At 39.1% G+C, this 27,936-nt stretch overlaps 1 long non-coding RNA gene across 1 annotated transcript in view; it reads right to left on the bottom strand.

Annotated features, from left to right (window-relative positions):
- Positions 1–4,754: 4,754 nt before the first annotated feature.
- Positions 4,755–27,936, bottom strand: part of LOC106538519 (uncharacterized) — a 32,767-nt gene continuing 9,585 nt past the window's right edge. The window contains exon 3 of the long non-coding RNA XR_001312735.2: positions 4,755–6,383. This is a non-coding gene — a long non-coding RNA (uncharacterized LOC106538519). The remainder of the gene's footprint in view (positions 6,384–27,936) is intronic.

Raw genomic sequence — 27,936 nt, 5'->3', positions numbered from 1 at the left:
CCTGGGACTCTCTTTCAGCAAAATGTCATGCAGCAGGACTTTTAGCTAAATGTCACATTAGCATGCCCTGACCTTCTTATGAGGAGGGGGATGGCTCTGGGTCCCTGCTGTCAAAGAGCAGCTTGCCATGAGTCCCAAAAGTCCATATATTTTCATGCAGGCTGTTGCTGGGTTAGTGGTAAATATTAGAAAATGTTTATAAAGTATGAAAAATATTTAATTATTTTGAAGCAATGTACTATGAATGTAGATTAGAATATAGTACAGTAGTGTATTACATTTCAGAAGGCCTTTCAAACCATGGGTCAGAACTTGCTTTATACAGAAACTTTGGTAGAAACCACTGGCAGACTGTACAACCCAACACTGTTTGCAATAGTGATCTAATAATATTGAGAGGGCTATTCATCAGTGCTGACAACAATAGGCACATGTCTTTCATTTGAAAGAATAAACCAAGAATGAAGTATGAGTTACACCTGGTGATACAGTTAAGAGAAAGAACCGGCCAAGGCCAAGTCGTGTATGCAGAAGAAGAACTGATGGATAACAGTTGATAATGTAAGATCCAGATAGTAAACTTACATTTTAGATTACATTTCACTCATAATTTTCCAGGAACACAGTAGCAAAGGTTAACGATACCATTTAAGAAATTAAGATAATGCTTTTTATTTTCTGGCTGAATCATTTTTTCTTTGATTTGCAATGTATTCATTCTTCCATTGTTTTGTTCCTTGACAAAAAGCAGCATGTTCCTGGTTTCTTCTAAAAAGTCAAATATTCATTATCACAATTCGATGGGAATGCTCTCACACTCTCCCCCCCCTCTCTCCATCCATCTCCCTATCTCATCTCTATCTATCCATCTATATATCTCTATATCTATCCATCTCTATATCTATTTATATCTATCTATCTATCTATCTATCTATCTATCTATCTATCTATCTATCTATCTATCTATCTATCTATCTATCTATCATCATCATCTTCTTAAATATACATGCAGTTCTGGATTTACCACCATTTGTTTAAAGACTGTTTAGAGTTAAAATAGCACTGAAAAAAGTGATTTAAAACTAATCCTTGCACTTAAAATTGTCACAGCATCCCCATGGTCATGTGATCAAAATTCAGGTGCTCGTCAACTGGCATGTGTTTACGACAGTTGTAGCATCACCTGGTCATGTGATCTGACAAGGAAAGCCAATGGGGAAACTGGACTATGATCCACTTAACAACTGTAGTGATTTGCTTAACAACCATGTCAAAAAAGGGCATAAACTTGAGCCTGACTCACTTAACAACTGCCTAGCTTAACAATAGAAATTTGGGTCCCAAGGATAACCTATAACCAACAGTACTCACATCCAACCATACTATCCTAGTATGATTTATGTTGATCGCTTATTTAATATTCATGACTATCACTAAGTGTTGTACCTAATGTTTTATGATGAATGTATTTTTATAATGACTATGATAATGATCTATCACTATTGTTGTATACTGAGAGCCTATGCACCAGAGACAAATTTCTTGTGTGTCTAATCACACTTGGCCAATAAAGAAGTCGAATTCTAACCATTTACAATAAAAAACCATTTTAAATCAATTCTTCACTAATGTATTTGGATGTCACATGAAATCCAATTTTAGTTGCTTTTTCTTTGTATTGTTTTTCAAATGCAGTAAGCCACCTTGAATACTACAATGGAAAAGTAGAATATTGTAAAAATCCCGACCTACTTTATAGTGCTTCAATTTCACTACGTTCTTTATGCCCAGCTGATATAGAACTCGACCAAGGTGTGGTAGTTGCCTAATGAATGATACCACTAAACCTGGTTTTGATTCCTCATCTTCTCTAAGCCACTAGGCCAGAGCAAGGCAATCTTTGCACATCAGGGGTTTGTGATCATCATTTACTTAGGTGGGGCAGATTTCCAGAGATGCTGGTTGTTTTTTTTAGGGATTTTGTTTTGTTTGTTATTTTTTGAGATTGGGTTATGAGAGGCAGTGTTAAACTGATGTAAAGGACAGTTCCCAGACTGATAAAGATTCAGGACACATTTATGTAAACAACCAGCTGCAAACTCCTTTGTTATCAATGAAAACCCCGCCATGTCAATTTGCAGAAAAACAAATAAAAAGACAATAAAGATGTTTTGGGATAAAGTATTTTTGGGATATATTGGTTGTTGATGGGGGGGGGGAATCAGTTATCAGAATCCTAATGCCATCTCTTCCTTATCTTTGCAAACAATATTTGTAGAATTGTGATGGGAAAAGAATGTTTTCTGGTTCAGATGTCATGAGCCTGACACTCATACAAGGATTTATAAGGCTTTTTAAAGCTGTGCTCCCACTGACACCAGAAATTTGGAAATTGCTCCTCAACAGACTGCTGCTGAAATGTGGTGGAACATTCAGCCTCTAGAGTCTCTGAGGCTGAAGAATGGCGTGACCTGACAATTGCGTGATAGACATATGCGCACCGACAAAATAGCGCCGATTAAAATGTGATATCGAAATCGCGCCCACAAATTCGCGATGTCAAAATCGCGCCGACAAAAGCATGATGACAAGCACAATAAAATCGAAAAAAATTTAGGGTTAGGGTTAGGATTAGGGTTAGGGTTATAACGTATGTATACGCGTCCCACTATGTTAAAGGCCCAGCACACTCACTGGCTGTCTATAGTTTGTTGATGATGTGATTTTGTCATTGCGCATTTGTCGTTGCGATTTTGTCGAAAATCAATTAGCGATTTTGACGGCACTCATTTGTCCGTCGCGGTTTTGTCACGCGCATATGTCTATCGCGCATTTGTCGGTGAACCGAAGAATGGAGCTTCATTTGACTAAATACAGATCGCAATGACACCTTAGCTATATTCAAGCATTTTTAAAATGACATTTTAACACATAAGCAGAAATCCAAGAGAATTGTGTTCCACCCATAATGCCAATTAGCTCTTCCCACAGATTAAATAAAGTATAACACAATAAGGTACAACAGAGGTGTCCAATCTTGGCAACTTTAAGATTTCCCATAATGGCTGGGGAATTCTGAGAGTTGACGCCAACAGATGACACTAAACTGGTAGAAATAGGCAACAGCCCAGAAGACAATCTCAAGATCCACAAAGATCTTGGCAGACTTGAACATTGGGACCTAGCTAATAAAATGAAATTCAACATAGATAAAAGTAAGGTTTTACACTTAGGAAAGAAAACAACAACTATATAGGTACAGATTAGGCAAAACATGGCTTAATGCCAGTAACTGTAAGAGGGATCTTGGAGTCCTAGTGGACAATCACTTAAATATGAGCCAACAGTGTGAGATGGCAGCACAAAAAAGCCAATGCAATGGTAGGCTGCATTAGTAGAAGGATGGAATCAAGATCGAATGAAGTTCTAGTACAGCTTTACAAGGCCTTGGTAAGATCACACTTGGAAAATTGCATCCAAGTCTGATCACCACAATATAAAAAAAGATGTTGAGACTCTGCTGTAGAGAAGGGCAATAAAAATGATTAGGGGGCTGGAAGCTGAAACATACAAAGAATGGTTACGGGAATCGAGTATGTCTAGTCTAATGAAAAGAAGGACTCGGGGAGACATGATAGCACTGTTCCAATATTTGAGGGCTTCTACAAAGATGAAGAGATCAAACTATTTTCCAAAGCACCAAAAGGCAAGAGAAGAAACAATGGATGGAAACTCACTAAGGAGACAAGCAACCAAGAACTAAGGAAAAGATTCTTAAAGGTGAGAGCAGTCAGAAGTTGTGGGTGCTCCAACACTGGAGCTTTTAAAAAGAGACTGGACAACCATTTGTTTGAAATGATATAGGGTCTCCTGCTTGAGCAGGAGGTTGGACTAGCAGACCTCCAAGGTCCCTTTCAACTTTATTATTCTGTAGTCCATGTTCTAAGTCTTAAAGGTATAAACCTGAGGTATAAATGTCTGTAAAGAGTACCACAGCAGTGGTTATTGATTGTATAGCTCCTTGCAGTGATTCATATTATGGTATATGTGCAGTAACTTGATTTAGAGGGTTCTGAATGTTGAAATACTTGATATAGCTCTGCTCTGCACTTGAATAGCCTCTTGTTTTAAAAATGGATTTTTTAAAATAAACCACTTGAATAATGTTTCTGATATATCTGTAAGCATAAACTTTGGCTACTCAGTGAATAAAATTCATGTAATAGGATTCCAGAGTCTAAATTGGATTGTACATCAAGCTTTATATTCTATAAATACTAAATATATTTTTGAAGTATGTTTGATTTTTAAAATGTATTTGATTTAATACCAAAAGGGATTTTCAGATGAATACATTTCCATCTCTCTTATAGACACCCTAGTGCTAGCTTAGTATACATTGACAGAATAGGAAACTCTTTATGTTAGACTCTGAATTATATCTAGTATATTTCCAACCAAAGTTTAAGCCTCTAAATAAATTGATGAAGGAACCTTTTTAAAGAAGTATTTCAAATGAGGCTTTTGATTAAAATTCTATATTCCTAAGAAATGATTACCCATAGTTTCTTAAATCCATGAATATCTATAAATCCATAATTTCTATTATACCTAAATATTATACTGCAAGTTGTTTCCCTTTTTTATGAAAAATGGAAAATAAACTGAAGCTTACCTTATTCATGTTTTTATATGTTTTTATTTTTTAAAACAAACATAAACAAGCAAAACACGTAACATAAAAACATATTCCATTCTGTACAGTGTGTCGATTGGTTACAAGGTTTTTGTGCCTCCTTTCCGTAGTCATCCCTTAAATTTTGTATAAAGTCACATATTGTCAATCAAGTATATTTGTATACATTATTATCATAGTACTTCATTTGTTTGACTGTCACTATTATTTCTTCATTTATAAACAAGGTATTCTAAATATGGGTTTGGAGAAACTACAATTGTCAGAATTCCAATCTTAACTTGGAGTTCTAATGCTAACATATCCTGAAGGCACAAGGCTAGGAATGGTTGGTCGACTGAGGAGAGCATTTTATAATTGGGTTTACTTTTGCTGCCAGTTTGATACTTCCATTTAGTGTTAGTAAGAAAATAATAAGTTTTTTAAAGAAGAGCTGTGACCTCTTGAAGAAAAGTAAATTCTATGAAGCTCATCGTTTTTTGGAACAGAAATCATGCTGCAAGTTGACACGTTCCAAAAATGAGATCATCTAAAAGAGTGGGGAAAAGAGGGAAGCTCATAGGTGAGGTGAGCCAGCGGGCGGACAGATGTCCATGAGATGGAAAACAAGGGTGATGGAAGGAATGCTACGATAGGCATTGATCACTAAAAGGATAGAAAACATTATGCTTTTCAATTCTATTGCATTGAACGGCAACAAACACTTTACATTCATTTTGTACTTCTGATACTTCAGAATGCACAAGTATGAGCAGACAAAGAATGTGAGGTTTGAATTTTACAAGAATCTCTTTTCCACTCTCTTTTGTCTCAAGACGCATATTAAAAATGTAAACAATGAAGTCAGAATTAAAGATACTTAAGTAATTCCTATCCACACTTTTCAGATTTTCAGGGATGATGATTGTGATGATGATGATGATGATGATGATGATGATGATGATGATGATAATAATAATAATAATACAGCAATAATAATGATGATGATGTCAGTGGATTTGTGATATCCTTTATTATTATTATTATTTTCAAACTACTTACCACACTTTGGAATGATTTTCTTTTTCTGCTTATTTTCTCCCAAAGACTATGTAGATGGCTTATTCATTCTTAATAGAATTCTGGATGCATCTCTCGCTTGATTGATGCGTGGATGGATAGATGGATACTGTATGTACTTGTATGCATAGTTAATCCATAAGAAATAATATGTGTATGTATGTACATGTACATATAAAATGTATATGTATGTGTTCTGAAATTAATTCTAGCAGTTCTTCAAGTTAAAACATACGCAAGAGCAGAAATGGAGAACCCTTGAAGCAATGTGGTAGAAAAGAGAAACTCAAAATTGAGAATAGTACAATTTCTTTAGAGAAAGACTCTCTATCAGCTTGAAACCAGCAGCTGAAATACTACAATAATCTTTTCTTTCAAATATGCCAGCTCTCTAAAGTCAGTGATCAGAGTTGTGTGTTTCTACCCTTTGGGTACCTGGGCTTTTTATTACTATGACCTTTCAGAAGGAAAGGAGATTTGATGGCTTTGCAGTTCCACTTTTCATGCAGAAAAATGAGAGGAGGAGATGCTTCATACTTCTAGCAATTTTACATGTCAATGCTTCTTTTTTTCTTTAATAGAGCTCCAGCATTTCTTCTTTTACAGCTGCTCAGCCACTGCTTGTTATCTGTCAGAAAAAAGGTAAAGTACATCATTATTTTGGTTGGTACCATCAAGAATGTTTTTGTTTACTGTTATATATTTAGCCAAGTCGGTAATTGTCTTACATCAACATAAACTATTTATGTAATAATAATAATAATAATAATAATAATAATAATAATAATTAATAATAATAATAATAATAATAATAATAATAATAATAATTCCGCCGTTGCCGGTCCCAAGCCTGGATGAGAAAGGAGGAGGGTTGGGGTCAGGTTGGCATCTGGTCCTGTAAAAAAAAACCCGCCAACCCATACAATATGGTGAAAAAAACAAATAAGAACTCCATACCGCATCGGTCGTCGCGTGGGTTAACAAGGGCCGCGGCGGATGTTGGGGTCCCTGGACAAGTGGGCTACAAGTGGACCAGCCAACAAAACGACAAAAATATAGTGCAGATGAAAACCGTGCCATAATGGCCTGTTACTACAACTCAGAGCCAGAAAAAAGAGGCTATTTAAAGCGAATGTATGAATTATGGAAACAACAATATCCAGATTCAAATGTTAGTGAACAGCGACTAGCAGATCAAAGGCGATTTATTATACGGAATAAAGTGTTTAGTGAAGTTGAACATGAGGAAATTCAGGCAAATTGCAAAACCCAAAAAACAATATCACAAGCGGAAATAACTGATATTCAAGACACAACTAAAGACATTATAGTAGAACTCCCAGAAGAAGCTCTCGGGGAAGAAATAACATCACCACCACTAGAACCAGTTATCACTGAACCAACTGATGAACTAACTCAAAAACAAAAAGAATTGAAGGATAAGATCATGGAGCATTTTCTGCTTAATGAGGAAAGGCAACGTTTACCAACACTAAAAACTGTGCCTAAGAAAATTTTGGCCCCTATCATGAAAATGGTTAATGCAGTGTTTTCAACAATTGAACCGGGATCCATCTTGGAAACAAACCAGTTAATGTACAGCGCAGCTGTAATAGTCACTAATGAACTAGGCATTAAAATTAAAGTACCTAGTCACACAACAGAAAAAGCATCAAAGCCAAAGTGGAAAATCCATTTAGAACAAAAAATCAAAAAATTAAGGGCAGATGCTAGTAACTTAAAGAACATGCATGAGCAACGGCTTAAAAACAACAAAATCATAGATCGGCTAATCAGAAGATATAGATTGGATACAAGAAACATCAATGAAGCTGTAGAGATTGTAAAACAGCAGATAACAGCAACAGCTAGAAAAATTGAAAGATATGAGGCATGAATCATCCAATATAAACAAAATCAGCAATTTCGATCAGACCAACGGCGTTTTTATCAAAGTCTTAATGTGAATGGTGACACCAAAAGTGAAAAACCAGAAAAACAGGCCACAGTTGAATTCTGGAAAAAATTGTGGGAAAATGCAAAGGACTACAACAAAGAAGCAAAGTGGATACATGACTTTGAGAAAAGCATTGGCAACAAACAAATGCAAGTATTGGAAATAACAACTGAGATGGTTAAAAATCGAGTTAAAAGGGTAAAGAATTGGACATCACCTGGAAAGGACCAATTACATGGTTTCTGGCTCAAATATCTGACCAGTTTACATGCAATATTGGCCAGGCAACTGAATGAAATTTTACAAAAGGGCCAAATTGATGAATGGTTGACAACTGGAAAAACATACTTGATTCAGAAAGATGCAACTAAAGGAACAACACCTGAAAACTACAGACCAATAACATGCTTGCCAACAACCTTCAAATTACTCACAGGCATTATTGCAGATAACATGATGGATTATTTGGAAACAAACAACATCTTGCCAGTAGAGCAAAAAGGCAACAAAAGAAGGAGCAGGGGCACAAAAGATCAGCTTCTAATTGATAAAATGATATTAGAAAATTGTAAGAACAGAAAAACGAACTTGAATATGGTCTGGATTGATTACAAAAAGGCATTTGACTCACTGCCACATAGTTGGATCATAAAATGCTTAGAAACAACTGGCATTAGCAAAAATATTACATTCTTTACTGAAAAGGCGATGAAACAATGGAGAACTGAGTTGGCAGTAGGGAATGAAATCTACGGAATGGTTAATATCAAGCGAGGAATTTTCCAGGGTGATTCACTTTCACCTCTTCTCTTCATCATCGCAATGATCCCACTATCAGAAATCTTAAAAAAAATGAAATTAGGCTACCAAACAGCCAAAGAAGCTGAAAAAATTTCACATTTACTATATATAGATGATTTGAAACTCTATGGAAAGTCAGAAATAGAAATCCAATCACTGACAAACACAGTCCGAGTATTCAGCACCAATATTTCAATGCAGTTTGGCATGGAAAAATGCGCCACTGTATCCATAAAAAGGGGCAAAATCACTGCATGTGAGGGAATTGAAATGCCCAATGGCCAACTAATTAAATGCAATGAAAACGAAGCCTACAAATACTTAGGCATTCTGCAGTTGGATAACATCAAGCATGGAGAAGTAAAAACTATTGTCAGGCGAGAGTACACCAACAGAGTTAGGAAAATTTTGAAATCTAAATTGAATGGTAGGAATACAATCAAGGCCATAAATACCTGGCCAATACCAGTTATAAGATACACAGCTGGTATAGTTAACAAGCTGATTTGGACATTTTGGACCGAAAAACCAGGAAACTAATGACAATGCACTACAGTTTACATCCACGTGGTGATACTGATAGACTGTACCTGCCCCGAAAATCAGGTGGCAGAGGATTATTACAAGTGAAGCAAACAGTTGAAGAAGAAAAACATGCACTGGCTGATTATTTAAAAGAAAGTCAAGAACATCTATTAATCAAAGTAAAGAACAAAAATCTACTGAAGGCCCAACAGACGAAACAAGAATACAGAAAAGATGTGATAAAATCAAGAATGGAGAGTTGACAGAACAAAGCACTGCATGGCCAATTTCTGGAAAAAATAAAAGATAAAGTGGACAGTGAACAAACTTGGTTATGGTTAACAACAGGTACGTTAAAGAAAGAAAAAGAGTCACTAATCCTGGCTGCGCAAGAACAAGCTATCCGCACAAATGCCATTAAGGCCAAAATCGAAAAATCCTCTGATGATGCCAAATGCAGACTTTGCAAAGAAGCTGATGAAACTATTGATCACATACTCAGCTGCTGTAAAAAAATCACGCAGACTGATTATAAACTGCGGCATAATTCAGTAGCACAAATGATCCATTGGAATTTGTGCAAAAATTATAATATTAAAACAGCAACAAACTGGTGGGAACATCAGCCTGAAAAAGTCACCGAAAATCAGATGGTCAAGATCTTGTGGGATTTCCGTATACAAACGGACAAAATACTGGCGCATAATACACCAGACATCACACTGGTTGAGAAAAATAAGGTCACAATCATAGACATCGCAATACCAGGTGATAGCAGGGTCGCCAAGAAGGAACATGAAAAAATCGCAAAATACCAGGACTTAAAAATCAAAATTCAACGACTATGGCACAAACCAGCAGTGATAATTCCAGTGGTAATTGGCACACTGGGTGCTATTCCAAAAGCACTGGAATTACATTTAAAACAGTTAAAAATTGACAAAATCACCATCAGTCAAATGCAAAAAAGCCGCACTGCTTGGATCTGCACGCATATTTTGAAAATACGTTACAACGTCCTCGGCCCCTGCATGGGGCCCGATTAGTAACCAATGACAAATCCGGCGAAACAACTGGCCGCTGTGATACAATTTTATAATAATAATAATATATGTATATTAGTAATGTCACAGATCCAATAGAAAATGAATCAGGAAGAACAGTTTAAAATGTTAAACCCTTCACAAATGGACAAGAGAGGTGTGATCTATCAAAATTGTCACGATAATTTTGCCTTTGATCATCTTAGAAATGTAAAGGTGAAATTTCCTTGCATCAAAATCTTTACTTTAAAAGACTAAGACTTGTACTGTCTTTACCAGATTACTGCCTTTTGTGTAAAACACATAAAGCAATTCAAAGATTGTGGGAAATACAAGTCTCAAGAAAGACTTAGTGAAGGTTGAGTGCCAGAGAATAAGGAAGTCATAGTATGCTCGTCCAACTCAGACTGGGTAAAGATACTTGGCTAATTGAATAGATTTTTGCTTTGGCAATATGTTTGTGAAAAAAAATGTCTAGGAGAATAAGTAGATGGCTGTAGTTACTGATCCATTAATTCATACTTATGGGCCAAGTTAAATGTTCCAAATGTCCTTTTTTGACAGAGCTTATAATTTGGCAGAAGTTGATTTCTCTCATGGGAATAATTGTAGAAATTATTCAGGTTGTGTGTTTGAAATCTGACAAATTTAGAGTCTGGATAGGGTCTATTTCTATTTTTCAAACTCTTGGCCAGGAAAATGTTTTAAAGTGCAGTTCTAAATATGAAGCAAACGCCAGAAAATCCTATAGATGAAAATTAACCTTTAATTCACTTTTAGACCTTGCCATCTGGGGGGGGGGGGGGGCTGTGTAGGGCAGGTTGTTGTAGTGGATAAGGCATTAAGCTGGAAACTGCCAAACTATAAGTTTAGTCTTGCCTTAGTCACAAAGACAGCTGGGTGATCTTGGACCAGTCACTTTCTCTCAGCCCTAGGAAGGAGGTAATGGCAAATCACTTCTGAAAAACCTTGACCAAGAAAACTGCAGGGACTTGTCCAGGCAATCTCCAAATATTGAACTCAAATGAATGGATGGAAAAGAAACATCTAGGAAAGCATAATGCAGGACTGTCAAACTCCTGGCCCACGGGCCGGATGAGTCACGTGCTGGCCAGTTTAGCGAAGGGAGGGGGTGAGTCCTGATACCATTGGTGGTATTCAGCTGGTTCGGACCGGTTCAGGTGAACTGGTAGTGGTGACCTGTGGATGGGCCCACCTATCCGCCCAGTGCTATGCCGTCCTATTTAGCCACATTTTCTAAGCCATACCCATGCATGCAAGCAGCACATGTGAGCAAAGCGCATGCGTGGAAGGCTCATGCTTACATTTTCGGGCTGCGGCAAACTGGCAGTAAAATTATGTGAAACCCATCTCTGCCCAATACATCATGTGATGTCTCCATGACTATGTGAGTTTTACCACCCTGGCATAGTCAGCCTACTTGGTGATGTAATAGAACTCCTTGGTCTTGTATCAATGCAGGTCCCTTGAACAATGCTAGTCTGCTATGGAGGACACACCACCATTTGTGCATTGGTGTTGATTTACCTGTATCTGAAATGGAAATGGCACATTTCAGTCCAAACCAATGGTGGGCTCCTACTGGTTCGGACCGGTTCGGCTGAACTGGTAGTAGCTTGGCGGCCTGGGCCGCTGGAACTGGCAGTGACTGAGCCCCACCACTGGTCCAAACATCAAATAAAATATGTGGTTACACAGGGAAGGAGTATTTCTGGCTGGGGTAGGCAACAGTGGGGAGAAAGGAGAATATTTGTAGCTCAGGGTTGAAATGAGGAGTCCTTGGTGCTTTCTGAGTTGGCTTGTTTTCTTGCAGATGTTTCACTTCCCTAACTAGGTAACATCAATATTGCTAGACCAGCACTGATGTTGTTACCTAATTACAGTAATGAAACATTTGCAAGAAAACAAGCAACCTCAGAGAGCACCAAGGACCCCTCAGTGGAGAGAAAATCAAAATAATGAGTGCTTATAATTTGTAGGTGGGAAGAGGGGCAACCAAAACGCTCTGGGTTTTGTTTCTGCTAAAATCACTTTCTGCTCCAGGCAAATCTGAACTCGTCTCTAGTGCTACTTGCCATTATTGGATGAGCGATGGTGATAGTCAAGCTGAAATTAAATCCAAAGGCTAAACTGCTGTTAGACTTTTTTTTTTTTTTAAAGGCTTTGGATTAGAGATTCATCCTGTTCTGGATGGGGATGCACTATTTCAAAAGAGCAGATTTGTGGTTTAGACATACTGCGTGTCTTGTCATCTGCTGCTGCTGCTGGGTTCCCAGATAATGTTAGAGACAAGCAATGTTATACTGAGCATAAACTATAGTCATCTTTGGGTATTTGAATTTAGCAACAATGATCCAGGCTTTTGTTGATGCTTAAATAGAGCAAGCAAGCTGTCAATCAATGCACTATTATGGAAAGGCACATTGATTGCTTGTCATTTTCTGGGCATAAGTTGAGATGATTTAACTTTTTAAGGCCTAAAGACTTCCTTATATAGTCAGGTCCTGTCCCAATGTAAAGCTTTCTGGATGTTATTTATTGTTTATTTATTTTTGTTTGTTTGTTTATTTTTGTTTGTTTGTTTTTGTTTGTTTATTTTTGTTTAGTTATTTATTTGTTTGTTTGTTTGTTTTGGGATGTTGTTCATTCTAACAAGGTTCTAAAAGGCTTGCACAGTTTTTAAAAAGACAGTATTAAAGGGAAAAAAGAAAAACCACCAGAAAGCACAACAGAAGCAAAACAACTTCCAAGGAACAGCCACAACATCCACATGACACCAACTGACATGAAAGTTGCCAGGAAAGGCCTTTTTAAAGATCTTATAGCTTTTTGAGATGTACTGTATTTGTTTTGGGCTTATGACAGAAAATCCTTGGTGGCTTATGTGCTATGAAATGCATTAACCGTATTTGCACAACATTGGAAAAGTGTAGAGATTCCTATTGATGAGAAGGTGATAAGGGAAATATTAGAATGTGCAGAAATGAACAAATTAACATTAGCAATTAAGGAGAAAGAGTAAAGTGAATATTATTTGGGAAGTATTTTACCAACGGTTGGGGGGAAAAAGGAGTTTGGAAATGAAGAAAGCTAAAAAATAACTAGATAATACACTTAGACAGAGATAAAAATAAGATGAAAACTGTTAGTATGTGTATGATGAGAATAATGATGTTTAATGTTGATATGATATTATTACTAGAAGATATTAAGAAAAAAATGGAGAGTTCCATTACATTTAAATGCTCAGTATATTATAATACTACACTTAGGGAAATAATAATATGAATGTGGAAGATGTGGCAAAAGAGGAATGATGTTGCACAGAGATGTTTGTACCCATATGACACACTGCAAAAGGAAAGATGGAATGATTTATTTTTTTGTAACTAAAAAATAGTAAAACTCTTACAAAAAAGAAAGAAATGCAGTTCTTCAATTATGCAGTTCCCACTCCTTCCTCTGACATTCAACAAACAAACAATTCTGCAATGAAGCCTATTCCATTTCTTTCCATTGAAAACTTGGTTTTTGCGACATCTGTTTTTTTGCTGTTTTATTAGGCAAAAGGTACCTTTGAAAATCACAAAAATACTTTCTAAAAAGAAGCCTTCTAAATAGATTTTTAAAAGTCTTGCACTGGTGAAGCATAGCTTAGCATTCTCCAGGGTAAGATTCATCTAGTGAAGAAGGACAATCAGTCCCTTGTTTTAAAACCTTCCACTCTATTGCTATACAGGAAGGGTATTTCAAGGTCATGCCAAATACACAACTGTTCCTCTATATTTTTATTGGGAAAGCATAAACCTGATGGATGGCAGAGTTTTCATGTTGAAGCTTCATTGGGAGCCAGGTTTGAAGGAATAACAAAACTTTTGGCTTATGCCAGCAGAGATTTTTAATCACTCTTGCTTTCTTTGGTTCTGGGAAATAACTCAATAATTTTAATTATTGATTGAACAGCTTGAACAGTGAATGGTTATTTTATTGGGCATATTATAATGTCTTAAATAGCGGTTTACGATGTATTGAAAGTTTAACTTTAGTGGGCTCTTTCTCCAACTTGAACCAGTTATTTTAGACCAGTGATGGCAAACCTTTTAGACACCGAGTGCCCAAACTGCACATGCGTGCATGCTGAAAGGTTCCAAACTGAAAGGTGCGTGCATGCATACATGGACATGAGTGCATGCGCAGATGGCCAGCAGGAGGCGGGGCATCCCAACATCGGCAGCGCAGAAAGAGATAAGATCTTTTCCTTTCATGAGCTTCTGTTTCATTGTTTGCAGGGAAACAAAAACTCACTAAAGAAATGCCATGGAGATCTGGCCTAGGGCAACGGCGTGCGTGCTAGCAGAGAGGGCTCTGCGTGCCACTTCTGGCACGCGTGCCATAGGTTCACCATCACAGTTGTAGACCGTTCCTAGAAAATTCTTAAAGGTATTCAGTTTGCATCAAATAAATTAATTAAAAATTGGGCAAGAAGGGAATGGTGTAATAATGTCATTGGCAACCTTAACAAACTTATAGTCATTTGTGTCTGAGCGGAGAAGTCTATGAATGAAATATACAAGATTTTGTTGCAAAATTGACTTTCAGCATACAATTTGGAAGTAAACACTTCCAAAAGTGTTTACAAAAATCTTCATCCAAGATAATTGTGTATAGACAATTTTTTTATTTGAAGCTTTTAAATTCTACAATAAGCTATAAAACTCAACAATAAAACCCTAATAGTCGCCAGACATTGCGATAAGACATTGACGGTAACTCTTGCCTGGCTTAGAATGGCAATGTACATTTGGATATAATCAGTACACTGCCCATGTTTGCCTCAATTAAGAATGTCGGGTTGATCTGTTTAATGATCCATTTGTCTTCCTGGTTATCCCTAGTATTCTCAATGGTCTTTTCCAACACCAAACATTTAACCATTATGTAGCCTGGCATCTGTGCACTTGTTACACCTGCTGAGTTTAATAGTATTAACTGTTTGGCAAGTGGGAGAATGATGGTGATATAGAAAACAACAGAGGCAAAATAGAAGCAGCTGTGATGGCTTGATTTTCTATTATATGAAGAGATTTAAGATATCCAAATATTCTTGTCTGTATGTTTTTATCCTATTCGAAATATTGCTGACTCTGAGCAGTTTACTAACCTACAACCAATGATAAACAACATACAACATACAGCAATAATAATAGAAAATTTCCAACACTGAGGAGTAACTTACAATCAAAGACATTCACTCTCCAGGAAACAGCCAGGTCTTAATAGCTTTGTAGAAGATCACAAGAATTGAAGGCTACCTGGTGTCAGGAGCAATTTCGTTCCAGAGAAAGGCAGCAACTGAGCAAGCTTGCCCTTGACATCCTATAGACAGCAACCTTAAGGGTCAAGATCTTAATGAATGAGCAGAAACCACTGGACTTCCTTGCATTAAATCTTACATTCTGATTATGGGGAAAAAATAATGTAGGTAACTTGTATATGAAGATTTTGTTTTGTTTTGTTTCTCCCATTCAGTAAATTATGACAACTTCTTACATCTGCAACAGTTATAGAAATGAATATAATGATTTGGTCTAACTATAATAAGAAAATAGGACTAAAAGATAACATTATTTCCCTGTAGCAATCTTCTTCGCAAATAATAGTTGAATTTATATTCTATCATATTCTGTCAGGCAAATAGAAAGACAATGCATGATCTAGTAGAAGAACAAAGAATGCATAAAATAGGAGGTATATGCTAGGTAATTTGCATCATGTGTTTTTTGAGGCATTAGTAATCAAAAAGACACTCCATTAATATGAAATGTGCATGTTCCTTCATATGTATGTCTCTTGCTCTTGAGAAAAACAAGATGTGTATGGTGTGTATAAACTATCACTATGACTAGCACTAAGTGTTGTATCTTATGATTTATGATGAATGTATTTTTATGATGACTATGATAATGATTTATCACTTATTGCTTGTATGTACACTGAGAGCTTATGCACCGGAGACAAATTCCTTGTGTGTCCAATCACACTTGGCCAATAAAGAATTCTCTTCTCTTCTATTTTGTACTTAGTTATAAGTACCAGAAGGTTGGCAGTTCGACCAGAAGGTTGGCAGTTCGAGACCCAAAGACCATATGACAGAGTGAGCTCCTGTTCTTGACCCAGTTCCTGTCAACCTAGCAGTCCGAAAGCATGCAAATGTGAGTAGATAAATGGGTACCACTTTGATGGGAAGGAAACAAAGTTCCATGTGCCTTGATATATTGTCATACTGACTACACTACATGCTGACTCCCTCAGCTAGGAAACAGAGATGAGCACTTCCTCCTAGAGTCAGACATGACTAGTCAGAATAAAACTTTACCCGTTATTTTGACCTAATAATTGCCAATAAAACAGCACAGAATGTGAGAGGTCTATCTCTCTTAGGCACCACAGTTAGAAGGCAGATGTAAAATTTGCCCTTGGAAGGTTTGTGATGGCACAGGAACAGTCCTGCGGCTATCCCATAGCTGGGGATGGAGGCAGGGTGTGAAATCCCAGAATACTTCTGGGACAGTAGATTTGGGACCTCCAGATTTCCAACCTGTTTCTCTGCCATTCACTATAGCAGTTTGCTTGTTTGTCTGTCCTAGATGCATTATCAATTTGACAGTTCATCTTAAACCGATTGGAACATTCCAATAATTCCAAGCATTGCATAATTATTTTTAAATTCTCCAACGTTAACATCCGGGGGAGGGGGAATGAAATTATATTGCAAATCTATCCCTAGAAGATGACAGGCTATTAGTAATGATTACCATTAGCCTCAGTTTCAAATTTTATCTAATTCATTTTAAGCCTGCCCCTTCTTTCAAGGAATTCACAACAGCATGCAAAATTTTTCAATTGTTTAGGCTAAGAGTTAATGTCAAACAAGGTCCCCTAATGAGTATTTTGGCTGAGCAGGATGTTATTCTGGCCTAAAATATTGACTGTTAGACAGATCATCCACAGAAGTACTGTATAAAATTCAAAAATCTCTTTTCTGGTGCTATTACAAATAAATGACCTATGCTTAGGCAACTTCCTTCCATTCCCTATCATGTTGCTACATACCAATTAGTTTCATTGCTTATTAATCTTGATCCCATTGAAGTGGCATACAGGTAGTTCTCGATTTACAACAGTTCATACAGGTAGTTCTCGATTTACAAAAGTTCATACAGGTAGTTCTCGATTTACAAAAGTTCATTTAGCAACCGTTCAAAGTTACAAAGACACTGAAAAAAGTGACTTATAACCAGTGGTGGGATTCAAATAATTTAACAACTGGTTCTCTGCTCTAATGATTTCTTCCAACAACCAGTTCACCAAACTGCTCAGAAAGTTAACAACTGGTTCTCTTGAAGTGGTGCGAACTGGCTGAATCCCACCACTGCTTATGACCATTTTTCACACTTAAAACCGTTGCAATGTCTCCACAGTCATGTGATTTACACTCGGATGCTTGACAACTGGTTCCTATTTAGGACGGTTGCAATGTCCTGGGGTCATTTAATCATCTTTTATCAACTTCTGACAAGCAAAATCAACGGGAAAGCCACATTCAGTAAATAACTATGTTCCTGACTTAACAACTGCAATGATTCACTTAACAAATATAGCAAGAAAAGTTGGGGCAAAACTTACTTAACAAATTTCTCACTTAGCAACCTAAATTTTGGGCTCAACTGTGGTCGTAAATTGAGGATTATCTGTACTTTTATAACTTTTTGATTGCAGCAGAATGTGGAAAAGTGATTTAAAATATGTACTCTGTTACATTTCCCAGTGGAATAAATTATCACACTTGTTATCTCTAGACATATTTTCTCTTCCGGAATTATCTCCCCGATACAATTTTTTGAAAAGTATGTAAAAGCTCAGCTGAAACAGCTGGACCCGAAGAGCTGAACTTGTAAAATATAGTCTACACACATATATGCAAGTACATTTTAGTTTAGCAATAAGAGTGAGGCAGAATAGCCATTTCCATTGCATTAGAGATATGCTGAACCAGACAGACTTAAGCACACATTCTGATTTTGAACGTTTCAAAGTTTTGGAGTCTCGCAAAGCACAGCATTTTTCTGGCTTCGATAAAACAGCCTACCTTTTTCAGATTTTCACGCAAGTCTGAAAAAAGTTGGTGCTGCTTTAAGGAATCCACTTATTTAAATTAATTTAAATTCAAGCAGCAGATTTTTTTTTTCAGCAAGCTGAAAAATTCACTGGCTGCTTCAGTGAATAATGCTGTGTTTGTGCTTGTGTGAGATTTGAAGTGTTTCTCAACCATTTTAAAGGATGCACAGTCCTATTAAATCTGTATTTGCTATAAATATACCATAAAACTGGGGTAGTTTGTAAAGCAGTGCCAGTTACTTCTCAAAGCCCTCTGGCTTTCTTATTTTTTACAAATACACTCAGATTTTGTCTTTTGTTGCTCACTTTCAATCAACTCAGCTGCTATCTTCGGCATTGACTAAAGCAGTGGTTCTCAACCTTCCCAACGCCGCGACCCTTTAATACAGTTCCTCATGTTGTGGTGACCCCCCAACCATAAAATTGGTGTCTCGGTTCCTAAGACCATCAAAAATATGTGTTTTCTGATGGTCTTAGGCAACCCCTGTGAAAGAGTCATTCCCCCCCCCCCCACCAAAAGGGGTCCCGACCCACAGGTTGAGAAGCACTGGACTAAAGTAACAGAAAAGTAGCAGTTGCAGTTCACATGGTATATTCATTTTCCATCACTGAAAAAGCAAAAAATATTCCCACATAATTTGTCAAGACTAGCTGTTGAAAGAAATGTCCTTCTGGGTTCGGCTCCAAGTGGTGAAGAAGACACTGGAGACATGGAGGCTGCTTGGAAAGATGGTTTATTGTTGGACAGGGCCACATGGCTTGAGCCCTGAACAGAAAAGGTGATCACATGCTTTAATGTTGGTGAAGAAGAAGAGAGAAGGGCTGAAGGAGGGGTTTGCTAGGCTTTTTATACCCTGTTTAGTCCCACCTCTCTGTTTCCTGTTCCTGTGTAAGAAATGTATTCTAATTGGTTGTCAGACTCCCATGGTGCCATGCAGGGGACTACTCTCTAGGCTGTTTTGAATCCAGGTATAGATGAGTTCTCAGGTGCCATGTGGAGAGTTGAGTAATATCCCTTCCCCCTGCAGCTGCAGTGGAGAAGTCTTTATTATGTAAAGTGGGCTAGCCTGGCCTTCTCAATGGTCTATTGACAAAGTGTGGATGGGCAGGAAGCTACAGGCAACTATTCTGTCTTTTAAAGCATGTTTCTTTCTTTTCACATCCAGAGAAATATTCTGCCTTTTCAATATTTCCTAGGATATTTCATTTTTCTGGGAGAGAGCTGGATGATAACTTCCCACATAGCTAGGGTGACCAGACATCCCGCATTTGATGGGACAGCCACGCTTTTTCATAAGTTTTCCCGCGTCCCGCACGGTTCTTTAAAAAACACGCTTTTTTTGGTGCTCGCAGCTCCCTCGCTCCCCCACTCATCAGCTGCTAGCTCGCTGGGCTGGCTCATCGTTCCGTTCTATCCTACAAATTTAAGCCAGCCCAGCCTGCCGCTCACTGATTGGATTGGCCTGGACTCCAGCCAATCAGTGAGCTGGCTGGGATGGGAAATTTTCAGCACGCCACGTGCTGAAAATTTTCCATCCCAACCATCTCACTGATTGGCTGGACTCCGCTTAGCTGAACACGCCTGCGCGAGTCTCCATTTCATTTCGTCTTTTGGGGTTGCAGCTGCGCTTACTCACTGGTGAGTAATCATGTTATGAATTGGTACCGGTGGGAATCGGGAGCCGCTTGGGGGGAGGAGACAGCCCTCCTCTTCTCCTTCTCCCTCTTTGCGGAGTTCATTTCACCTCCTCGCGTCACAGCCAGCCCCTGTGCTCCGCCGCCATGGGCGGCAGAAGCTCCGGAACCGAGTGGAAGTTCTCTGCGCGAGTGAAACAGCCGCCGCCGCTCGCACAGAGAACTTCCACTCGGTCACGGACTCACGGAGCTTCTGCCGGTGTGGCGGTGCCTGTGCTGCCGGTTCCCAGCGACCACACTGCGAGTCCACGAGGCGTAGTCGCGTCCCGCCGCCCTCCCCTGCGGCTCTCCTGCCGCGACGTCCATTTCAGTCGCGCAGAGAACTTCCACTCGCTTCCGGGGCTTGTGCCGCAAAAGGAAGGAAGAAAGAAGAAATAGGAAAGGAGGGAAGGAGGAAGGAACAGAAGCGAAGAGGAAGAGAGAAATGGAAAGAGCAGAAAGACAGAGAAGGTAGGTAGGCAAAAGAAATGAAGATGAAAGAATGGAAGGAGGAAGGAAGAGAAAAAAGGAGGAAGGGAGTGAGTGAGGAAAGAAGAGATGATGGAAGGAGAAAGGAAGGAAGAGAGGGAAAGAGCAGAAGACGGATAAGGTGAAGGTAGATAAGCAAGAGGAATGAAGGAAGAAGTGAGGAGTCTCGAGGAGGGGGAAAACATTTAGTGACCAAAGTTACAATGGCATTGAAAAAAGTGACTGATGACCATTTTTCACACTTAGCGACCGTTGCGACCATTTTTCACACTTAGCGACCGTTGCAGCATCCTCATGGTCACATGATCAAAATTTTGTTTGGCAACAGATTCATATTTATGCTGGTTTCAGTGTCCTGGGGTGACCTTTTGACAAAAAATAAAATTTTTAATCAAGCCCCCCCCCCCCCCCAGTCAATGGTGTCCCTCTTTACCAATCTGAAAATCTGGTCACCTTACACATAGCCTTTCACAATATTAGGAACTAGACTATAATTTCCATACAATAAATTGATGTGGTTTTGTTATGATGTGGTTTTGCATTGCACTTTATAATATTTTGCCATTATATGCCAAATAATATGCCATTATCAGAATATAATAGAATAGCCAAGTTAGAGGGACGTTGGAGAAACTCTAGTCCAACCCGCTGCTCACGCAGGAAATCCTATACCCGTGATGATGAACCTATGACACGCATGCCACAGGTGGCACATGGAGGCCTCTCTGCCGGCACGCAAGCCATCACCCCTGCTGAGCTCCACCATGCATGAATGTGTGCCTCCTGCCAGCCAGCTGATTTTCGGATCTCCACACTGCATGTTGTTCAATCAAAATGCAGTTAAAATACTATACAAGCCATTGAGAATATAACTATATACATCCAACAGGAACAGGAAGTGCCTCACCGGAGCAGATAGAGGTAAATCCTAGAGAGGCAGAAAATGCATCATTGAACAATGGGGATGAATGCTAGAGAGGAATAAAGCTGCATACAAGGCTGACATTACACCTGTAACAGTGTAGGAATGCCCGAGGGGGGGGAGGTGCAGCGCCCCCCATGCCCTGTTTTTGGTCCCAGGAGGCTTCAGGGATGCCTGCTAGGCCCAAAATGGGGTGCAAGGGGGGTCGTGCACGCATGCACAGGAGGGGGAGTGTGGGAGGGGGGTCGTGCACGTGTATGTGCTTTTGGCACGCGAAGACAAAAAGGTTAGCCATCACTGTCCTATACCATTTCAGACAAATGGTTGTCCAATCTCTTCTTAAAAACCTCCAGTGTTGGAGCACCCATCAGAGGTTTTTGGAGTATCATATGTTGTGACAGCTGACAAGCTCTTTGCCCCAACTTTATCTCGAGTGGAAGCATTATTTCACACAATAAACTGCATTTCATAGCTGAAAAGTCATTAGTTTTTAAAAACTGAACCCAGGGAGTTCCTGTTGTCCTGTGTGGGCGGAAAAAAATAAAACAGGATGGCAGTTGCCATTATTCCTCCTGTTCCCGATATGCTGTGGTGAGCACCAACCATAGCTGAAGTCTATAAATGTCAACTTCATGCCATCAAAAGAGATGAAGGGAACAGCCATGCATTCAGAAGCAACTTTTCAGCTTCCCTGGATGGGAAAACACTAGCAGCTTTGTGAGTTCCCTGCTGGATCCTAGCCAGCTTTCCTGAGTGCCCTGTGCTTTCCAAGAACTTGCATTTGAGTGTAAAGTTGCCTGTGAGCCTTCTGGATTTTTAACCTCTTCTAAATGATTTGGATGAAGTAATTGAAGAAAGGTGGGGAGGGGAAATGCCAACAAAGCAGACGTCTTTTTACTTTTCTTTTGTTCCCGTGCCAGGCGTGCTGGAATTGGCAAGGCCAGCAAAGCGTCGGGTTGCAAAGACTTTCAAATACGTGCAGTAGGTTAATATTCACTGGAGTGCAGGTTTGCCGATCAAAGAACAGATTAAAAAAAAAAATTAGCTTACAAACAACAGCTGGGCACATTATTTAATGGTTGAAAATACCTTTGTGTGTGTGTGTGTTGGCAGTAACAGTTGCCAAGTTTATGAAAAGGACCAAATGAACATTTCATTGCCTGGAACACATTGACATTAATTGTTATACTTTGCCATCTGATTGGTTTTTTAATCAGATATTTTTAAAGGTCGCGTAATTAACCCATTAGTAGAAAAGAAGGAAGCAAGGACAGATTAAATGCTTGTGCTCGTTTTGTTTATGGTGTGTATACATCTCTGCATATACAGATGTTTGTGCTTGCAGAGATTAGATCTCTACATGTAACAGAATATGGCAAATATTCAAATTGGTTTTAAAAAAGGCCAAGGAGCGTGATATATTGTTGCTAATGCCTGCTGGATTATTGAGGAAACTATAGAATCTCCAAAAGAAGTCAATATGTCTTTCACTGATTCAGTGGTGGGATTCAACCAGTTCACACCTTTTCGCTAGAACCGGTTGTTAACTTTCTAAGCAGTTGTTGGAAGAAATCATTGCATTTCAACTATTTTAAATCCTCTGGCACCCTGCCTGATTTGTAACTCTGGGTTGCAGATATTTCTAATTTAATGATTGGTATTCAGTGCAGCTTTTTGCTAGCAAAGAAGCTTTTTGTATTTTTGTACAGGTAATCCTTGACTTACAACAGTTCATTTAGTGACTATCCAAAGTTACAATGGCACTGAAAAAAGTGACATGACAATTTTTCACACTTACAACCATTGCAGCATCCCCATGGTCACAAGAGGCCAGGCGAAGAGAAGCACTCCTCGACATGAGTGATGTTGGGTTGGCCACACCCACCCAGTCACATGATCACCCAGCCATGCCTACCTAGAAGGTCATTAGGACAGAGAAACAGTTATTAAATTATTTGAATCCCACCACTGCACTGATTACAGAAAGGTCTTTGATGGTGTTGACCATGTCAACCTGTGACATGCAATTCTTAAAATAGGAATTTTAAACCTGCTGGTGAAATCCAGCAGGTTCTGACAGGTTCTGGAGAACCAGTAGCAGAAATTTTGAGTAGTTCAGAGAACCGGAAAATACCACCTCTGACTGGCCGCAGAGTGGGGTGGGAATGGAGATTTTGCGATATCCTTCCTCTGCCACGCTCACCAAGCCATGCCCACAGAACCGGTAGTAAAAAAAATTGAATTTCACCACTGATTCTCTTCCACTCGTGCGGAAGGTTACTGCAAAATCCCCATTTCCTCCAGATCAGCTGGGATTCGGGAGGCAGAGAATAGATGGGGGTGGGGCCAGTCAGAGGTGGTATTTACCGGTTCTCCAAACTACTCAAAATTTCCACTACCAGTTCTCCAAAACTGGTTAGAACCTGCTGAATACCACCTCTGAATTAAACAGATAGCTAAGAAAAGAAAACAGTGAACAAAACATCCCAGAATTTTCACTTGAGGCATAAATGATCAGGCTGAAATTATCACGCTTTGGATACATTATGCGATAGATGCATCGTTGAAACACCAGACGAATCAAGTTGAGGACAGATCGTCCTGGAGGACATCTCTGTATGTGATTGCTAAAGGATGACACAAACTTGTTGACACATATCCACCATGTGTGTGTTTTTGTTTACATTAAATGGTGAGAGGTAATTATAACATTATTTGAAGATGATTAGCATTTAATACTTCTGATCAAAATTGCTGTGCTAGAACCTGTACACAATCTTGCTCAGGAGCATGTTTCTTTATATAATAATGAAAGCAAAAATGAAATGGTAAGTATTTGTACCAACAAACCTATAGTATAGTATCCAATACGAGTAAATGAAATAAAAAAATAAAAATTGCTTAATGCATGCTTTTCTATTCAGCAGAGAAAGAAGAAAATACCTATGTTTATCCCTAAAAAGCTTGACGTGTAAACAGTCAAGATTTCACCCTCTTCGTTTATCAAATATCAATGGGGCAATCAGCATTGTTTGCTAGGGGAATCGTGTTAAAATGAACACAACAGGCCGAATGGTTATCTGGAGTTTAAGTTTAGAATTGGCTGGTTAGATCATTTGCTAATACAAGCCAACTCCGAATGGTTCCTTGACTAGAAATGCTCCGTAATGGACAGTTTATTTTTCTCTTCTAGATGACTCAGGCAGGAAGGAACCTTACCTCTTCTTTTGATCACTCTGGGGTATCCAGGGAAATAGCTCAGGATTGCCTAATCCCTCCCAAAACAAACCATCATTATAGGAGACCAGGTGGAGAGATGCCAGAGCCTGATTAACAGCATGCAAGTTAATGAGGTGTTCAAGGCCTTTAGTGAGAGATTAGTTTTTTAATTGTTTAGATAGCGCTTTTAATGCCAACTCCTTGACAGTTTTTATCCTACTCAATTTTTTCAGCACACTGTACTGGGAAAGCTATGATCGTCCCCATTTTACAAAACTAAAGCTGGTGTAAGTGCAAGTGCCTATGCTATTATGGAAGCCACCCTCTACCAGAAGAATGAAACATTTTAGGAAATATTATAAAGGCAGAACATTATGTTTCCCTGGATGAGAAATAGAGAAATATGCTCTTGGAAAGCAGCTCCCACCTTCCTTAATAGCCCACAGCAGATGTCAGCACTTAAGAGATAAAAAGATAGCTAGCAAATTCCCTGCAGCAAGGTCTGAACAAAGGTAGGATTAGCCTCAGCCACAATCGGAATTGCCCAACAAGTCCCTTCAGTGCATCAGCCAAACTTCAACCAAACCTGGGAACTGAGACAACCTACAGAGCCAGTTATGACCTCTACAAAAGCCAATAGAATACATGTTCTTGCACAAGAACAGGAAGCTCAAGTTCAAAGCCCAAGAGAAGTTATAAAAGCCACCCATTCTCAACTCCATGTGGTCAGCTTCACCAGAGAACCATGTGGTTCTTTCCAATAAGCCTCCATGTTTCCAGTGTCTTTCTCCCGGCTTGGAACTGAACCAGATGGATATTTATTCCAACCCTATGAACCTGAAAGCTGGTATACACTTCCAACTAAGTTACAAAATCATTCTGTCTTTAGGCAACTGGCTGACTTTCACACAATATTCTAATACAATATTAAACTGCAGTGTTTGTACTACATTCTATTCAGGGGTGGGTTCGTGAACCGGTTAGTACTGGTTCGCTGTGCCTGTGCTTTGCGGCTGCACGTTGCTTGCACATACGCATTTGACTAAAAATTACTCTGCACATTCCTCCTTTTAGGAGGAATATGTACAGGTAGTTCTCAACTTTTGACCACAATTGAACTCAAAATTTATGCTGGTAAGTGAAACATCTGTTTAGTGAATTTTGACCCATTTTACGACCTTTCTTGTCACAGTTGTTCAGTGAATCGCTGCAGTTGTTGAGTTAGTAATACGGTGGCTAAATGAATCTGGCTTCCCCATGAACTACACTTATGAGAAGATCGCAAAAGGTGATCACATGTCCCTGGGACCCTGCAACTGTCATAAACATGAGTCAGTTGCCAAGTCTCTGGTTTTGATCATGTGACCCTGTGGATACTGCAGCGGTCATAAGTGTGAAAAACAGTCACCTATGTCACTTTTTTTCAGTGCGTTTGCAACTATGAATGCTCATTAAATGAACTATTGTAAGTCGAAGACTACCTGTAATAGAGCATGGGAAAAACTTTGGACTGAGACTGAGCTAAGAGATGCTATGAAGGGAATGGTCAGATGAGCGATACCACTAGGGGTGAAATCCAGCAGGTTCTGACAGGTTCTGGAGAACTGGTAGCAGAAATTTTGAGTGGTTCAGAGAACCACTAGCGGAAATTTTGAGTAGTTCGGAGAACTGGCAAATGCTACCTCTAGCTGGCCCCAGCGTGGGGTGGGAATGGAGATTCTGCAGTATCCTTCCTCTGCCACACCCACTAAGCCAAACCATGCCAACCAAGCCATGCCCACAGAACCGGTAGTAAAAAAAATGAATTTCACCACTGGATAGCGTAGCCAAAGCAAATAGTGGGTGGGGCAAATGCTGAGAAAATACCCTCCCTAATTTTGTATGTTGTAAAGGAGGTGGGGGGGAGGGCAGGGAGAATTGTACTACTGGACTTGCATAATTCTTTCAATGTAGCTTTACAGTAAAGTAAAATCAGTTTGTCTGGTTGTGATTCCTATCATGCTTACCCTGAATAACTCTACTACCTACTGGGTTACATTGAATCTTCATATTAAATCATCCCATCGGACTTGTGCAGTTAAGGCAGAAGTGAACTTCATCTATTCCTTCCCCAAAGGATGGAGGTCCCTGCTCCTGCTTTCATTGGAAAGAAAGTAAATAATATCGGCTACAACCCTGGAGGTTTCTGTGAAGCTGGCAGGGGGCTTCTGAGGTCAGATTCTCACCCGAAGGGTAAATTTCTCTCTCCACCTTTAGAGATGGAGACCTGAATATCAGATAACTCCAAGGATTATCCCTGTGGAGGCCACATGTTTGCTTCATTAACTAGGCTTGGCTTTCTTTCTTTCTTTTTCTTTTTCTTTTTACATTTCTCCTGCAACCTATTCTTTGCCTTTGAAATATCACTTCCTGCAAAGTGTAGTGGTCCTTCTGATCAGAAGTAGTGATCAGAAGTTTCACTTTTCCAAAGTTCTGTTTCAACGAAAAGAAATATATCATGAGGGATGGGCCGGTTCTCCATCTTCTCCTCAGAGAATTCTCCGGCCTGAACCAAATGTTTCCCTTCGATATTTCACCTCCCAGCCATGTCAAATTTTGCTTTAAAAGCAGTTCTGGTACAGAATCTATGCGCTGACAGGAAAACAATTCTTTCCCACACATAACTGCACTACATGATTTTAAAAATTCTTGCCAGGTGATGAGGGTCCTGTGGAGGGTGTGAGGGTGAAATTCCACATTGTCTGAAAGCAAATGATTGGGGAGGGGGGGCATCTTATTCTCATTTTGTGCCAATTTTTCATTAGCATGATTACTTTCAAGGAAGAGGCAGACAGAGTGGTTTCCTCAATTTAATTAGGGATATTTAGAGGGGCTCAGGGCCCTGCTCTGATTTACAGCCACCTGGCTTTCATTAAGTGTAGAGCAAGGAGTCGGAACTTTTCATGTCATTTTTCAAATAGAAACCAGATGCTGTGCTTTGCAAATACTAGATGCCATGCAACATCCAGCTCTTGTTGTGTTTTTGTCTGGCAATGTTTTTAAGAACATTCCCCCCCTTTCTCCCCCCCCTCCAGGATTTAGGAATTTTGCAGGAAGAGTGTTACGTTTCTTTGCATGTTTTTTTCAAAGCTTCTTCCTTGGAATACGATTCAGTTTTATGCAGATCAAGATCAACGAGAAGCCATAATTTTACTTTATCAATTGCATCTTCAATATTTGGGAAGGAAAACAAAAACATACGCTTGACAAAGTGGAAATAAACCGTCGTTAAAAATACTCAGGAATGCTGACTGCAATAAAATATCTTTTAAAACCTCTGTGTACCATATTTCCATCAAGAACAAAGTAGTAA

This window comes from Thamnophis sirtalis, unplaced genomic scaffold, assembly GCF_051295495.1.
Source record: "Thamnophis sirtalis isolate CommonGarterSnake01/CBP01778 unplaced genomic scaffold, rThaSir2_p1.2 scaffold_5, whole genome shotgun sequence".
In the NCBI taxonomy this organism is placed as follows: domain Eukaryota; kingdom Metazoa; phylum Chordata; class Lepidosauria; order Squamata; family Natricidae; genus Thamnophis; species Thamnophis sirtalis.
Note: the sequence above shows the minus strand (reverse complement) of the source record. Positions and strands in the feature narration are given on the sequence as shown.